At 37.7% G+C, this 6,000-nt stretch overlaps 1 pseudogene; it reads left to right on the forward strand.

Moving 5' to 3' along the window:
- The first annotated feature begins 768 nt into the window (after positions 1 to 768).
- Positions 769 to 4,918, forward strand: LOC124508242 (elongation factor 1-alpha 1-like; annotated as a pseudogene).
- Positions 4,919 to 6,000: the final 1,082 nt, after the last annotated feature.

Raw genomic sequence — 6,000 nt, forward strand, 5'->3', positions numbered from 1 at the left:
AAATACCAGGGGAAGCAACAGCAAAACTAAGTTTATATTGAGCCAATGGGCAGCTTCAATAGGGCTTAGATGTTGCTCCTACCCAAGCCCAAGATTGTCCCTAAAGTCTACCTGGGAGAGAATTAAGGAGACCCCATTGCCAAAGCTACAGAAATGCACCCGAGGGGGGTTAGGCAGTTGCAAGAACCAAGTCAATCAATTCTTCCCACTTTCAACTGATCCTATCCTCACCCCTTAGCCAGATGCCCTTCATAGTGCTCAATCTTTAGGTGAGGGTAGCAAGAAGTTATAACTGCATGACAGGAATAAAATTATTAATTATGAATTAAAATTCACAGCCTCACCTTCCTTCTTTCCTCCAATTAAGAAAAATCCTGGCATTGCCTATTTGGCATTTCCTTCTTCTCTGATTTTAATCACAGAGGGGAAGAAATATATTAAGAAGAATGTTAAGAATGTGAGTAATGGAGGGGAGCCTGGATGGCTCACTCAATTAAGCACCTAACTTCAGCTCAGGTCATGATCTCACAGTTTGTGGATTCGAGGCCCACACTGGGCTCTGTGCTGACACCTCAGAGCCTAGAGCCTGCTTCAGATTCTGTGTCTCCCTCTCTCTCTGTCCCTCCCCCATTCACAGTCTGACTCTTTCTTTCTCAAAAATAAACAAACATTAAAAAAAAATTTTTTTAAGAATATAAGTAATGGAAAAAGAGGTTTTGGAGAGGTTGGGCATGTTTGAGAGGTAGAGAAGAAAATAAGGAATAGGGTATGGAAACAAGCAGCACTAGGGATAAAGGATTGGATGTTCTTTCAAGTTCTGCAAGAAAGGAAGCAAGAAGTGACCACTGGAACTGTATGAAATTACTTTTGGTCACTTGACTGTGCTTTCTTGATTGTGACACCTCACCAGGACTGGAATTTTCAGGCATAGCCCAAAGCATTAGTGAAACAATGGGTGAGAAAGATAGGAGCGGGGCCTGATCAACAATCACAGGATTGGGTGGAGCCTATGAGACCTACTGAGGAGGAATAGATTAGATGGGGAATAGAACAAATATAATCAAAGACAAATCCAAGATTATGACCAGTATTCAGAAATTGTTCAGTTTTACATTTGGAGTGGGACAATAATTATACAAAAGTTTTCTACATTGTCCCCTTTTATACATCACTGAGATCATGGTATACATTAAAATGAATACATAGCTTAATGTAGCTTTTTCTTTGTAAAGCTATTATTGAGCCAATGGTGAATCATAACCTACTGTCAGCTCCATGAATATAAGAGAACTGTCTATTTTTATCATTATCATTATATTATTATTAGCTATCCAGCACAAACTATTATACACTATTGTGTACAAAGCTGTAACATAATAAGTGCTCAATAAGTATTTATTGAATAGTCAGTAGTGTCTCAGAGTTGAAGAAAAAGATCAAATGGAAAAAACACAGCTTATTTTTTTCCTAGAAATTTTTACTTTTAATGTGTGCCACATGGGGTAAATCTGTTATAAAGGTTACTGCATTTAATTGTGCATTATAGATATTATTATGTTAATTTCACAGGTAAGGAGACTGAGTCTCAGAGAGGTTAAAAAATTTAGTGGAAGTTCCAAATTAGGAAAGAGATGGTGCTGCTTTCGAGCCCAGCTCTGAGGACTCAAGAGCACAAAGTCTTAGCATTATACTATGTTGTTTCAAAACAAGAATTCAGTAGACCAAATTGAATGAAAATTTGGAGGAAAGAAACAGAAGCAGAATCCAAGAACAGGGTCTGAGTGGAAGGGTTATAGACGGAGTCCTAGAGCAATGAGAAAACATGAGATCATATCAGGGGCTGTCCCTGCCCTGAGTTAAAGACCAAATGAAATGGGCCTGTGACTACTAAGAAAATCTTCATTGTCATCACCATTCTTTTATCCATGTAATACTCGATCCTAGATTCCTCACGAAGAATGCACAATACCCCTGCCCCAATTTTCAGATCTGTGTAACCCAGCAACTTGAACATATCACATAGTATAATTTAAGGCATTAATTTTCCAAATAGTGCTTTATTGATTCAATGACCAAAATAAGTTTCCAAAAGTGCTTAACACACTCCATGGGAATAATTTGTTATACTGGAATAAAGTAGACCTTTCTAAATCAGCGTGACTTACAGACATACATACTTTGCATTTATATTACATGAGCCAAAAATGTCACATTACAGTTCACAGATGCTATTTACATAAACAAAGGGAATTGATGCCAATCAACTCCTGCTAATGTACAATAAGCACAGAATAGCAAGAGGACAATGGCCTATATTCAGTAGCCCCCAAGCCAGTTGTAAAGAGGCACCAACTAAAGTGATGAGAAGTGATATCACTTCCTGTCTGCACACTGTTCTGTTGTGCAGTTTCATCCAATTCCTGGGACCTCTCCTGGTAAGCTATGAGCCTTCTTTCTCCTGGCTACAATGCATCCTACACTTGATAACAAATTGCAGCTGTCCACTAGTTTATTACATCTTCTCAAAGACCAAAGCAAATCCATACTTGTGTAAATGTGCCTTTTTCTTGGTAGAAGTTGAAATTGGTTACACATAGTTAATCATACCATAGTGTCACCTCTACAGTCAGAAACTGTCATTAAGTATCTCCTTAGTCTGCTCCAAACTCAATAATCCCAATGAGTTCAGTGTTTCTCAATCAACCGTCTAATCATTTTCATTTTTATTCTCATTTCCTCTGGACCCTATCCAAATTCTCTGTATCTCAGATAAATAATAGGAGTGAAATTAATCTCACCACAATAGCAGTTAAGACTAAAACCACATGAACTATATTGGGAGAACCACTTCTTTTTTCAATGCTTGCCTTTTAGAGCTTGATTTGAAATAGTGAGCACATGTTATTAACTTCGTCCCCTCATAATCTAAGGCCTTATCAAACTATGTTTATAGAATCTGACTTAATAACACCAGCTCATATTCAAGTTCTACTAACTGCCCCAAAACAGTGTTCCGGATTTTTTTCCTGAGTGAATTATACTGAACATTATCAATTAAAATATTAGCCTTAATAATCTATCCAATTGCTAATGAAATTTTAATTTTAATTACTATCTATAGGATCCTAGTCTAAGTTGTACTGTCCACAATGAAGTATGTGTGTGTGTATAAGAAAAAATTTCTAAGACTAGCCAATCATAGAGTCATGAAATCTTAGAGGCAGAAGAACATTATGTTAGATTCTGTTCCTCCAGAGGCACCAGACTAGTTAAACCTTGATTTCCAGAAAAGGACAAGTAGAGTCTGTGGTCTTATAGTATACATTCCATGTCATCTTCAAGAATGTGGATTCTAATGAGCTTGACGTTGATACTATAATGAGGAAATAATAAAAAATACAGTCAAAGATTATTCCAAAGATGCATCAAAGATATTCATCATGGAATTGAAGACAGAGGAAATAATTATGAATTATAAATTATAATTATGTAATTATAAATTATAAATTCCCTAAATAAAATTGCCAAAACTGAGTGTATGATTAAATGCTTCTACTGGAACCAGCCATTTTTAACTTAATTAACAGAGGGAAATAAATCCTCCATATATAATTTTAGTGTAGTTTTTTCTGCCATGAGTTTGCTGCTAGAACACAGGTGCCATGAAAACTACTGCTAAATCTAAGCCAAATAGGGAAAGAAAAAACTCATATTAACATCAGCATCATTAGACATGTGATCCAGGCAAGTCCATGACTACTGGCCATCTGATCTACAAATGTGGGGAGACTGACAAAAAGAACATTGAAGAATTTGAGAAGGAGGCTGCTGACATGGGAAAGGGCTCCTTCAAGCATGCCTGGGTCTTTGATAAACTGAAAGCTGAATGTGAGCAAGGGATCACCATTGATATCTCCATGTGGAAATTTGAGACAGTATTATGTTTCCATCATTGATGCCTCAGGATATAGGGACTTTATCAAAAACATGATTAGAGGCACATCTCAGGCTGTGCCTAAAATTTTCAGGCCCAATTGCTGCTGCTGGTATTGGTGAACTTGAAGCAAGTATATCCAAAAATGGGCAGGCCCGTAAGCATGCCCTTCTGGCTTACACACTAGCTATGAAACAACTAATTGTTGGTGTTAACAAAATGGATTCCACTGAACCACCCTTCGGCCAGAGAGGTATGGAGGAAATCATTAAGGAAGTCAGTATGTACATTAAGAAAACTGGTTGCAACCCGGACCCGGCAGCATTTGTGTCAATTTCTGGTTGGTATGGTGACAACATGCTGAAACCAAGTACAAACATGCCTTGGTTCAAGGGATGAAAAGTCATCAGTAAGATGGCATTGCCTGTGGGACAATAAGTGCTTGAAGCTCTGGATTGCATTCTGTCACCAAGTCATCCAGCTGACAAGCCTTGGGTTTGTTCTAGGATGTCCACCAAATTGGTGGTGTTGATACTATCCCTGTGAGACTGTGTTTTCAAACATGGCATTGTGGTCATTTTTGTTACCATCAGTGTTACAACTGAAGAAAAGTCTGTTGAAATGTTCCATGAAGGTGGAGTGAAGCTCTTCTTCAGGACTGTGTGGACTTCGATGTCAAGAATGTGTCTGTGTCTGTCAAAGATGCTCATCATTGCAATTTGGATGGTGATAGCAAAAATGACCCACCAACGAACTAGCCGGTTTCACTGCTCAGGTGATTACCTTGAACCACCCACACCAAATCAGTGCTAGCAATGAACCTGTGCTGGAGTGTTGGTCACGCAGCTCACATTGCTTGCAAAGTTTACTGAGCTGAAGAAGATTGATCACCATTCTGGTAAGAAGCTGGAAGATGGCCTCAGATTTTTGAAATCTGGTGATGCTGTCATGATTGATACACTTCTTGGAAAGCTTGTATGTTGAGAGCTTCTCTATCTCCTCTGGGTCATTTGGCTGATTTTTTTAAGTGTTTATGTAATTTTGAGAGACAGAGAGAGACAGAGCATAAGCCAGGGAGGGATAGAGAGAGAGAAGGATATGTAGAATCCAAAGCAGGCTCCAGGCTTTGAGCTGTCAGCACAGAGCCTGACACGGGCCTCAAACCCATGAACCACGAGATCATAACCCAAGCCGAAGTCAGACACTTAACCAACTGAGCTACCCAGGTGCTCCTAGGTAATTGTTATTTCCAACAGACCGTTGCTGTGGGTGTGTCATCAAATCAGTGGACAAGAAGGTTGTTGGGGCAGGTAAGATACCCAAGTCTTCTGATAAAAAACTCAGTAGGCTAAATGAATATTATCCCCAATACTTGCCACCCAGTCTTAATCATTGGTGGAAGGTCTAGAACTGCTTGTCTCCATTGGCCAATTAAGTTCAATGGTAAAGTCTGGTTAATGATTATAATGCAATGTAAAACTTTCAGGGAGAAAAGAGGATGTTTTGTGGATCATTTGTTGTTGTTGTTGTTGTTGTTGTTTTCTTGTGGCAAATTTACATTACTAGTTTTTAAAGTCAGTTCTTTTTAATGGAAACAATTTGACCAAAAAAATCTGTCACAGAATTTTAAGACCTATTAAAATAAAGCTGACTGAGAAAAAATTCTGGGTAAAAAGTAAAATACAAACTATAGATATAAGATCAGTCCCCCAAATCAAAAGAAAATGAAGATAAGTAGATACTGTATAAATATATACACATATAGAAATGTAGAAAAATGATTGAAGGTAATTGATAGCAGTAATTATCTCTTGATAGTTAAAGGTGATTTTTGTTTCTTCTTTTTCCTAAATTTCCCTGTTTTAATACGTGTGTGTGTGTGTGTGTGTGTGTGTGTGTGTGTGGTCTTTTTACTTTTTATTTTATTTGTTTGTTTTTTAATTTATTTTTTGAGTATAGTTGACACACAATGTTACATAAATTTCAGGTGTATAATTTAGTGATTTGACAAATTTATGTATTATGCTTATGTTCAGCACAAGTGTGGCTACTGGCTGTCCTGTTAC

This window comes from Lynx rufus, unplaced genomic scaffold (genome assembly GCF_022079265.1).
Source record: "Lynx rufus isolate CCGP_SWC_20201006 ecotype Redwood Valley unplaced genomic scaffold, mLynRuf1.p SCAF_13, whole genome shotgun sequence".
Classification (NCBI taxonomy): Eukaryota; Metazoa; Chordata; class Mammalia; order Carnivora; family Felidae; genus Lynx; species Lynx rufus.